The sequence below is a fragment of the Amphiura filiformis genome, chromosome 8 (genome assembly GCF_039555335.1).
Source record: "Amphiura filiformis chromosome 8, Afil_fr2py, whole genome shotgun sequence".
Taxonomy (NCBI): Eukaryota; Metazoa; Echinodermata; class Ophiuroidea; order Amphilepidida; family Amphiuridae; genus Amphiura; species Amphiura filiformis.
In genome coordinates this window covers 38,043,517-38,056,095 of record NC_092635.1, presented here as the reverse complement: position 1 = coordinate 38,056,095, position 12,579 = coordinate 38,043,517, and the positions used below count along the sequence as shown (strand labels likewise).

At 34.2% G+C, this 12,579-nt stretch overlaps 1 protein-coding gene across 1 annotated transcript in view; it reads right to left on the bottom strand.

Annotated features, from left to right (window-relative positions):
- LOC140158260 (cardioacceleratory peptide receptor-like) overlaps window positions 1–11,390 on the bottom strand; it is a 49,828-nt gene extending 38,438 nt beyond the window's left edge. The window contains exon 1 of the mRNA XM_072181372.1: window positions 11,062–11,390. The gene's annotated coding sequence lies outside the window, so the exon portion shown is untranslated. The remainder of the gene's footprint in view (window positions 1–11,061) is intronic.
- Between the last annotated feature and the right edge of the window lie 1,189 nt (window positions 11,391–12,579).

Here is a 12,579-nt window from a genome sequence, read left to right as displayed (position 1 = left end):
ACGATTTGAATCAAACCAGGGACCAATCATATTTCATTTGGTATTGGCAGTGGCTTCAGTGACCAATCAAGTCATCCAGGTCGTCACTGTTATTATCGTCACGGGTTTGGAACACTACATTATGTAATCGCGCAGGCATACACGCACGCGGACGTCTCTTTAGCATAAACATGGACTCTTTTTCAGCACACAATCCCAGATAACATGGCGATATTGGTCCGATGGTGGCCCAATTTATGTTCAATAATGGCCCAATATCATTTACTCATGGGCTCAAGATTGGTCCAAGATTGGGCTTGGGCATATTGGGCCTATGTTGGACCAATTTAGACTGCCACTGTGATGCCAATATGAAGATTACCAATGGTAAGCCAAGATTGGCCCAATATGGGCAGCAAAATAATGCCGATGCCAAGATTGGCATTCGAAAACCAACGTTGGGCCAATATATGCATGTTATCTGGGATATATGACGTCTACCATAGCGATACCGGGGTGCAGAAGTTGAGACAAAACACTGGGAATCGCGTGGAGAAATCAAATGGGATAAAGTAGAGCAGCGAAATTGACTGTCAGGCCATGGTTAATTCTTTTTAAGACAGCATTGTAACACAAGCGTATCTGGACCGGACATGGTAGAAAAACGTCATTCAGCCAAGGCGTTTAACGTCAATTTAGTTTCACCTAAAGCTACATTGAGTAGACGTTGTCCCAGATAGGTTGAGATTAGATTTGCTACTTGTCAAAACAATCATATAACTTACACTTCCGGGAAGACCAGGGGATCCCTCAACTTCCACAGCTTCTCTTTCCTTATTATAGTATATTTTAATACTACCATTTCACTGTTGGGGTTGTATAAGTACTCCCACGCTCTTTAAAGCAGCTTGTTATAACAGTTCCTTAGTTTTTAAGTATTAATTTGCATCTCTAAAGGCAAGTTGGTATGTTTAATACGAGCGTACTAAACATTTTGAAACAGATATTTTTCTTTGATGTTTGTATGATGCACACTCCCACAAGCAGACAAAATATAATCTTCAAAAAATAAAGGTGTTCGGTACGTACGGCAAAGTAATTGCTGGGTTACGAAAGTGTAGGAATTTTGATTGGAAGTTTAAAATGTGCTACTTTTTTCAACATCTTTCTACAGATTGTATCTATACTCAGAAGAGTTAAAAGTTGAGAATAAAGACATAAGTGGTATACAAATTTCATTCAAACCCCCCACATACACTTCATTTGATCAATCTGCATCTGGTGATCGTGGTTACATTCATTACACACATATGAAGATGTTAATGACAAATTGGCGAACAATCAAAAAGAATATCATGTGTAGGAGCTTGATAGTCACCTAAAGCGGACGAGAGGCAATGCATAATAATTTGCAAAGGATCTATTAATGCACGCTACCGCACCCTAGGTCCACCTTGAAGAAAGTTATAACTTACTATCAAAGATATTTAACACGACGATCAACTAGTGTTACCGCATCCAGGGTGCACCCTGAGAACCTCTTGTGATTGGCTAACGGTTTACTGAAAAGTGGTTAATGTTATTTAACAGAATAAAGCCCACGGTGAAGACTATTTTATATCATCTCCCACGTACTGTCCTAATGAGATTTGCACAAGAACAATTGCAAAAGAATCCGTACAAAAATCACAAGGTTACGCGTAAGGAACAAAGATGCATTGCATCCAGAGTCATAATGATTAATGCTCTACGATATTATCAGCGTCTGTAGATTAAGATGCGTTGCTAATATGCAAATATGGTTGAAAAGAAAGGAAACTACTCAAGGTAATAACCAACTCTCTGTGTCATGAGGCGCTCTGTAGCGCTGCCGTGGTCTTCACAAGAGTATATATCAGCAAATAATACTTGTTGTACTTGTACCTAAAGCTTATTGCAATGAAGGTTATAGAATCGGAAAGTTATAACTTACTATTATAAGTTTTTAACACGATGATCAACTAGTGTTACCGCATCCAGGGTGCACTGTGAGAACAATCTTGTGATTGGCTAACGGTTTACTGAAAAAGTGGTTAATACTATTTAACAGAATGAAGCCCACGGTGAAGACTATTTTATATCATCTCCATGAACTGTCGTAATGAGATTTGCAAAAGAACATTTGCAAAAGAATCCTTACAAAAATTGACAAATCACAAGGTTACGCGTAAGGAACAAAGGTGCATTGCATCCAGAGTCATAATGATTAATGCTCTACGATGTTTTCAGCATTTGTAGCTTAAGATGCGTTGCTAATATGCAAATATGGTTGAAAAGTAAGGAAATTACTCAAGGTAATAAAAACTCTCTGTGTCAGGTGGCGCTCTGTAGCGCTGCTGTGGTCTTCACAAGAGTATACAGCAAATAATACTTGTTGTATTTGTACTTAAAGGTTACTGCAATGAAGGTGTTACGTTATCGTCTGTATGATCAAAAAACTATGTGTCTCCGGTAATTGCCCAAAATAAAAACTAACAATAAATTACAAACGTAATTCGCTCGCGTATTCAGAGTAATGTGCACTAGTAATACCAATAATGTCGTCGGGCGTCTGGGAGGAAGATTCTTCATTATTCATCCCGTGACTTTTATTGGTAAAATGTAAATTCGAGGAAGAAATATCACATGAAAGCGTACCCATAACTGATGTACTTTACTGGAAAGAAGATTATGTTGTCTTTTGATCTGCCAAAATAAAATCAGTAATCCCATAATTACAAGAGTATATTGGTCCACCTTCACCCTACTATATTTGCTGTATATACTCTTGTGAAGACCACAGCAGCGCTACAGAGCGCCACCTGACACCGAGAGTTGGTTATTACCTTGAGTAGTTTCCTTTCTTTTCAACCATATTTGCATTCTTATCCTTAACACAGCTAGAGAAACTACAACTGACGGGTAATGACGGAGATAATAACATGAACAATACAAACTTTAACCTAACTAATTGAATTAGTCTTAGACTTCCAATCGTTTTGTTAACCTAACTACAGTTCACCGCGAGGAAAGTTTTAATTGGCTATCCTTAAGAAAATAAGTGAAACAAGTGTCTATATCCATTGCTAAAATTGAACGCTAAGCAACAATGCGATACAATGCGCGCTTATAGGTTCCACGGTCCAACATTCTTATCTTCCGTATAGTTGAAACATAAAGCAACAATCATTACCAAAAGTAGGCTACAATGAAGCCATCGGGTCATAAGTGCGGCTTCACACTCAGTATCTAGACCATTATTTTGAATTAACAGACTGAAACAAATATAGCGAAAGAAAAAGATAGAGATTGCAAGCGTAAAACGATATTGAAAAGGTTATGGGACAAAAACGTACTTGCTTAAGTACTTTCTTCTGTGTATATGGTTCAAAAGTATACAGTAATGATTTAACTATGCACTTTTTGTTTTAAAATAAACACAGTCGTATAGTGTGAAGGTTGTTGAGCTACTGAGATCATAATCGGTAATCTGGTAAATGTCATAATCCACTAATCCACGAAAGTAAAATAATCCTCTGTAGTGACACGAATATAATATCTCAACAATCTATTTTGACAAAAACTTTATTTATATCAGCCTTGTGAGTGAGGCAGTTAATTGTATCACACTCAAAGCCATCAAATGTTATAAATACAATACAATACAATACAATACAATACAATACAATACAATACAAAATAATACAACTACAATACAAAATAATACAAAGCAAAACCCTACGATACAAAGAATCTATATCTCGTTCTACTTGAATAATTCAAAGCACTTGAATGTCGTTAATCCAGACAGATATTTTAGCTACTACTTATTTTATATTAACACGATGTTTTGTTCTTGATTATGTGAATACAACAAAAAAGAAAATGGTGTCTTGTTACCCAAAGGAAATTACAAGAAAAGGTATAACAGCACTGTATGAACAATCACTGGTATTAGTTGTCTTATATCCTTCTTTGTACCTGATTCATACACACCCAGAAGTCTGCGTCTTGTGTATTTTGTAATAGCGTATGCTATTTCATTATAATCCTATAGTGTTTCCATATTAGTTTCAAGGCTATTATATTTTTCTTTCAACCAGTGATGGATCATTGTCTGACAAAGAGGTCTCAGATACCATCTTAAATGAAAGATGGTAGCATATATACCATTCCGGTTTAATGTCATGGTTTCTGGTGTCGTTAAAAACGACACAAAGTACAAAGATGTTGTATCATATTCATGATGGTATTGGGCTCTAGTATAAGCGAAATAACCCGATACTTGTTCACATATGTAGAATCCCGGGCAATATATTAACGTAGTTAATGTAGTTAATATTAAATATAGATAGAATAATACAATACAGTAACAATACCATATTGTAAAGCAGTGATTTTATAATATCAATAATTGTTATTTCCATTTGTATGCTATTTGACGCAAAATAAATACATGTGTCAAATTTGAGAGCTTATTGAATACATTCGGCTGCATAACATAATGTATGGTGACAAAATCCATACTTGTCAAGTTCAAGTTTATTAGTTTCCGAATTCTGATATTATGTTAAAAATTATTATAACAGCTGTATCCACACAGTTATTCAATAACATTATTTCATAATCGGATTTATACATAATTTGTGTTAAATTTCACATATTTTCTAGTTGCTAATTCGAGCACTAGTAGTGCTATTGTGTGAAGCAATTCAGTTTGATTGATTCGTTCTTTATTAGGTAAAGTTGTAATATTGTTATTTACTAATTTTAGCACAAAATCGATGAACGAAACGGTATATTTGGATCAATCGATATGTGGATTTAATTATGATTTGCTTGGATTCTAACACTGTATAGTGATGATACCAGTGTTTAGCGTGTTGTATCACAGACTGAGTTTGCCCACTGTTTATCTTAGTGAAAACATTCAGTATTAGTCCCTCCAGAAAAGATCTAGTTTAATTTTACCTTGTTTGTTTATACATATGACGAAGTTTAATCTTCACGCTTGTTCTACTTAACCTGCCAAGGTAGAATTATCCAATCAAATACGTTAGCACAATTGTTAACGATTTCTGTAGGGTTGATATATCACTCTATCCTCTGGGTCTAATTCAATTAAAACTGTCACTGTCACCGCGTATTTTGCTTTATCTTGGCAAAGAATAACTTTGAATTATCTAAATTATTTAGAACATGAAAAATTTACGAATAATATTTGCACCGCATATGTTTTCATTATAGCCATGGATTCATTTTGTTATAGCCTTCGCTTAAAGCGTATAAATGATTTGTTAGCGATGCACACACACCTAGTCACGCTTCGGTCTTCACAATATCAATATATAAAAAGAAACCAATTTCAAACGACATTATTTGAATACCCTCTTGTGGCTCTATGATCCGTTGGTCGTGATGGTTAATTTGACTGTATACTGAGCGTTACTTGATGTAATTCGGTTTGCTCCTTTTATCACTTGCGAAAGGTTGAACAAATAAACTACACAGACAAGAAGATGAGTAGTTAGGATAGCATGATAATCATCATACCGGAATTCTTATCAGCATCAAAGTATAACTTGGACGAAGTAAGTTCCACTTTTCCCTGAATAAAATTGTACCAGTATTCGTAAAGCAACACTGATGACCTTTGAGCAAGTTTGAGGTGTTGATAATATTGTGTTGAGGAATGTTGATAATCATAGCATTAGTGAATTCTTATACATTAAAGGAGTAGTATCAAAATAAACGAGTCTTTCAGCGAAATGTAGAGCAATATAGATTAGCATCTTTGTTAACGAAGGAGATGGTTTACACAATCTTTTTAAATACCCCTAATATGAGGACGACAGAGTGAAACGTCTAAATAACATCACATTTGAAGGCGTGAAGCTTTAACATTCTGGAATTCCGATGTTAAGTAAAGTATTCTATGCTTGATTCAGCTAATGAATACTAAGCGTTTCAACTGCGGTATCCTGAACTCTACTTCAGCTTACAAAAAAGATGATTTGGCACTGGGGGCATCATATTATCCTATACATTATAAAAATAGTTTAAATAAAACATATAAAAGAAATAACCAACAATGGCTAAACCCCCAAAGCCACATTTTTGACTCAACGGGACAAACGGACATGGGCCGATGACTTGAATTCCGATATTAAGTAAAGTATTCTATGTTTGATTCAGCTAATGAATACTAAGCGTATCAACTGCGGTAACATGAACTCTACTTTAGCTTACAAAAAAAGAATGATTTGGCATTGGGGACATCCTATTATCCTATACATTATAAAAATAGTTTAAATATAAAAGAAATAACCAACAATGGCTAAACCCCCAAAGCCACATTTTTTGACTCAACGTGACATACGGACATGGGTCGATGACTTGACGTCGGAACAAATTGCGTCAACTCTTTCTTCTCTTTTATCATTTACATCATTTGCAAGTTCTCTGCTTGATTAATCATTGACATGGTTTTTCTCAGATCTGATCGCAAGGGAATTATACTGAATGTATTCATTAATATAAAACCTATTTATTTATTGAGTCCATGTATAATTTAAGGCCATATCTGTCAGCAGTTAACCAAGTTATATACCACATATGGGGTTTCTTAATGAAGTGTATAAAAGTGCAATTTCTTTGAAACGCCTTAGGCAGCTGGGATGATGAAACTGAAACCCAGTGTGAAGGGGGTAACTCATTTACTCTTAACATCACTTTATGTTTACGTTAGGCACGTTTTGTACATAATTAGGTTTGACCATTATTATTATAACTTGCCAAAACACTTCACGTGGAATTACTTCAATGATCAAGAGCCAATCAAGAAATTATGCAGATTAATTGAATAGAACAAATGAATTGTATTATATTATATTGTATTGTATTAAAACGTCTTTTGCAACATTTTTGATGTACAAAAATAGCCTACAAATGTGCTTTCGATTGTTTGATGTTTATTTGTAGGTTAGTCATAGTGCTTTAATCACTTAAGTGAGTTCCAAGTGTGTTTCCGCACCCACAAACCGGTTAACAATAAGCAAGTAACCACATTATTCTAGGTCGCCCAGTGTCTTTAAATACTAATACTATCATTATTATTAAAATAAAAAATGAAAGAAACCTGCTTTTAAAAATCAATGGCAAAATGTTTTAAATACTTTGTGAAATGACGTTTTATTATTTGGGCGTCAAGCTGGTGTCTCTTTTGGTGAGTTAACCGAACTCTGACTTCTCAACCCAGACATGGAGACTCGTCTAATAACCTAGAATTTTTGGGCAATTAGATTGCAAATGAAGTGTAGCTTAGTTTACCCCCAGCAGCAAAATATCAAATCAATATATTAGCGTGATTTCATTTATATCAAAAATCAAGAAAAGGCCTTGATTTCTGTTTTTTTTGTTTGTTTTGTTTTTTTGGTTCAGGTGTTACTCGTCATTTTTCATTGTTTAGGTGAGGTAACTCTGAGGTCACCTAAAATTGGGTACTTGTGATTTATAGTATTATATCTCTTTTGCTGCTGGTATGATTTTTTTTCTGGTAGGGCTAACCAGATAAAACATCATTGTACCTAAAATCGGTTAAAAAAATACTATAGCATTTTTCGCCCTTATGTGGCTGTGACGTCAGCGCGCATTTCATTAGGCGCGACTTCAAGTAGCTAGCGGACGCACATAGCGCTGACGTGCGCACACACGCGAAACGGCTACCTCAACGCGTTGACGTCATTGTCACATCAAATATATTATATAATTAGGGTGTTTTGCATCCTGAAAATTGTCATAATCTTCAAAGATGTTCAAAACTTTTCTATAATCGCATGTATGACCGTAAATCACGGTAATCAGAAACACTAAATGCACTAGACCAATTTGGTAGAATTTATCAGATTCTTTCTTTGTCGTTAAGGCATCTCTTCAAAATATGCCATAATGCTTCAGCTACCCAACATGAATCAGAAAATGGCCAAATGGTAGAGACGAATCCGATATTTAGTTTCTTCATGACATTTGCTGTCCTTCATCGCCGTTTTAATTAGCCATCCAAACTCTGTAACCTTGTAAATACGATTCTCCAGATACATTATTCCTACCATATGCCAAATGTATCGACATATTCAAGTATGACATAGGCTAAGCTGAAAGTGCTGAAAATACAATGGCCATTCTATAATAAGCATTTTACATTGTAGCGTTATTTTATATTAAGCAATAAAATATCACATACGGTAGTTGTCATTAATTAACACCTGCAAGAAATAAAAAAAAACAACGTGCGCATTTTTTTTCTTATCAGTGTAGACAGTTTAATAATCAATGTTTGATGACATTTTGTTCGTAACAATTTTTCATTCTAAAATCAGGCTTCAGACTTTGAAAGGAACACACTACAAAATGTAGGGAGATTGCGATTTCCAAACGTAGCATCGAACGTGCGTGGAATCTATTCAAAACCACTCTCCTGTGACGGGATTTTGAATAGATTCCACGTACGTTCAATGCTATGTTTTGAAATCGCAATCTCTATTAATACACATCAGCGAACGTTAGTTGCGATAACGTGAATTAGAAAATGTGTGCAAGGTCAATAATAAATATGAAATCATGTAACAGAAATCATAGTAAGTCACATTTTCAAATCTGCATGTAATATCAAAACGTTGCTCTTTTGTTAATTTATTTAGAGGGTGAGAGTCAGATAGCTTACAAAAGTATGGCATTATGGACATCCTATTATCATCTACATTAGAAAATAGTTTAAATAAAACATGTAAAAGAAATAACCAACAATGGCTAAATTTCCATGCCACATTCTTTGACTCAACGGGACATACGGACATGGGCCGATGACTTGAAGTTGGGACATCAGCGAACGTTAGTTGCGATAACGTGAATTAGAAAATGTGTGCAAAGTCAAAAATAAGTATAAAAATGATGTAACAGAAATCATAGTAAGTAACAATTCAAATCTAATATCAAAACATTTGCCTTTTTATTAATGTATTTAGAGGGTTGAGAATGCAAGAATTATTTTCTTATCTCTATGGACAGTTTAATAATCAATGTTTTATGACATTTTGTTCGTAATAATTTTTCTTTGTAAGTGACTTTGTAAGGAACATATTAATACACATCAGCGAACGTTAGTTGCGATAACGTGAATTATAAAATGTGTGCAAGGTCAACATAAATAAGTATGAAAATGATGTAACAGAAATAATAGTAAGTAACATTTATTCAAATTTAATATCAAACCATTTGTCTTGGCTAGATTATTAAAATCACATGATAATAACTGAATGGTTTTTAATCTGTAAATCTGAATTGAAACATTCATTTATCAACACAGTAAGATTTGGATAGATTATAATTTTGTTCATTCATTCATTTATTTACGCTAAGTTTCTTTCCATAATCAAAGAACAGGTAAAATGCATAAATATTATATTACTGCAACGAAATATTAAACGAAACAATTATGGAGGGACCGGTCGGATGGTCAATTTAGGCCAGCATTGACCATTTAGTTTAATGAGGCAGAAAATTAAAGCATAATATAAAAAGGCTACCTCACAAGACGCAAAAACGGGCTCCAAGACGATATTTGAAACGAATGTTTGATGTCTTTCGTATACAGATATCTGTAAAACAGGCCAACAACACAAAGTATTTCCAATCAAAACGGTTAATCAGTTTCATTGTTTTTCAAGCACTTAGAAATAAACAAATCGTACCGGCGAGAAGGACCAATTTATTAATACTTTCATAGTTCTGTTTCACATTTTTAAGTTGTATCAAGAATTGTGTGATGCAAATATATAAATTTTCTATTTACATTTTACTCCTTTCCAGCATTGCTATCTACGGTGTCACTCTGTATTACACTACAGCAGTGTCTTTCCATCTCATTAATTTCTTGATACAATTAAGCACGCATCATGAACCTCAGGTTATACAGAAACTTGAACTTCAAGATCGATTTTCGGTTCAATTACACAACCCATAGTATAATCGTTACCTTTAATAACGCGGTCTCTGTGTTCATAGCTTTGGGCCAACATCTTACAACCCACAAACAAGCTATTTTTCAGTACCACCGTAGTAATTTTGAAAGTCTTATGCTCTAACTTATCATGTATAAGAACTAAGTATCATCCAGTGCTGCCTAAATAATGTGATAGAGAACCGTATGTTTCAGTTTCAGAATCGTATAGACAGTAGAACAGATGAAATAGCGATTCACGTGTACAGCGCCTCAATTCAAGATATATGTATTATATTTATTTGTAATATAAATGATTGTATGGGAAAATTTAAAGTCTTATCAATTTTATTATTTGTATTTTTTTAATTATTATTGTTATTATTATTATTTTTTTATTGTTATTGTTATTATTATTATTATTATTATTATTATTATTGTTGTTGTTGTTGTTGTTGTTATTGTTGTTGTTATTATTATCAATTCTGTGTCTTTTCATCGGAAAATGACGTTTGTGATTTATAATCGCATGAATATTATGACATTTTTACACAACCTCGGTACATCTTGAAACCATCAACACACTCATGTGTGTCAGGAGATGCAATAATTAATATTTATTTTGGTGATTAAACCAAAACATATTGAATTATCATTGCGTTAAAAATCAATTATCTAGCTAGGCGTGATATTTGAAGCAAACCTGTCACTAGAATAAAAGTAAAAGACCGATACCTTCGCAAAGAAAACAACCCATCAAGGTCCAACTACATATAATTTCCATTGCGTTATCTACCAGATATCTAAATAGACGTGGTATTTGAGAGTAAAAACATAAGCCACTCTTCCTTCGCAGATGAAAAAATATCAAGGAGACTAACAGCTGCTTCGACGTGAAAACAATGTTGAAAGCTTCTTTGCAAAGATACACTGGCAATTGGAATTGCTTTTATCGGTATGCAATTGTTACGAAACATTTAGCAATATTGATATAGCTAATGCAACTGAATGTTAAATCGGCTCTGTATGAAACGCTATATTAAAAATAATAAATATTATACACCTACCATTTGTAAAGGCGTCTGTTGGTGCACGCTTGTATAGAATCCAGTTTATATCTTCAGGTAATATCAATTCGTATATAACTGTCCACAAAAGGTAAGTACTTGTATCGTCCTCAGATAACTGTGACAGAATAAAGGTTTCAATAATTATTAAAATTCAAGCTTAATGATTTCATCTGTGATGATTTAAACCAACGTGTTTGCAAAACTTTCCAAATGTAGATGTGTTAAGTCAAATTTATACCATTGAGTGCAGAGTGATACCAGCATACGGTGTGCTTAGAGTCCAGCTAGCCCGAGCGCTTAACTCCTCAACCGTCAACTAATTTAAGCCCCGCCTACGAACATTATTTTCAAGCACGCGCGATGCTTGCTGCCACCGACTGTGTGGCGCACGATGAAAAAAATAGCACTGTCCGCGGGCAACATTGAAAACAGCATAGGAAGATTGAATCGGGAAGCAAGCACTAGTGTGTGGTTGGTGCTGCTGATATAGATGAGGTCTTGTATTCATTCAATAAGGTATATTCAACACTGATGTCACACTGTGCTGATTGTCTCTAGGTAAAGCATAACGAGATTTGACACGAATCGAAAAATTAGGTGGCCCTTTCGGGTGAACGGTTCCACATAAAAAATAAGTATGCTCGACTAGATTCTGTACACTATCTTTGTTTATTATATTTCTAATGCATCATTGAAAGTAGGGTATCTATAACCTATAGCAATAATTTTAGGACGTTTTGTCTTTGAGCTAGTGACAGATAACGCACAGACGTATCTGGAACTGTAGTTATTAGCTTAAATATAATTGTAACGCTTTAATTGAAATAAATAGGTTTCCTGTGATTCTCATGGCCAAAACCTGAAGGGAAAAAATACAAATTAGTCCAGATATGACAAAATGACTTCTTTTAAATGCATTATACTTAGTTATCGCTGTTCTATCATGATTACGTTAACGTCTGTGTTGGTTTCCGTTACTGACAGTTTGTTCTTATTATTGACAATTACTCCAGAAAAACAAACCATTTATTGTGCGCATTTGCCCCTGCCTTGCACGATAAAGTAAGCACAAATATGTGATTCAATTATGAAGGGGTGTCTATGCATCTTAGTGATCATCGACTTAAGCATTTTCTGTTATTAGGTGCTTACGTACATTGCGTTGTACTATAATTTCAATTCCTCTGTGAATTTTTTACGCCCAATTTGATAACATTCGCAAAACATTTTACACTTCGCTTATTTTGATTTGTTATTCTGAAATCTGCTGAGAAGCTATGTATGAAATAATACAACCACATCATGTTATCGATAACGTATCTTATGCAAATATTTTCACACAATTAGTTTTTTTTTTCATATTTATACATTCAAACCAATTTACTATATTCGTACCTGTTTATATAACAAAGTGCAAAGGATAGAAACAATTGCATTATTGCTAATTTCCTTAACTTCAAAAATGCACCTTTCTTGCCAAATGGTAAATAAGTTAATCGACAAAGATAAATTGAC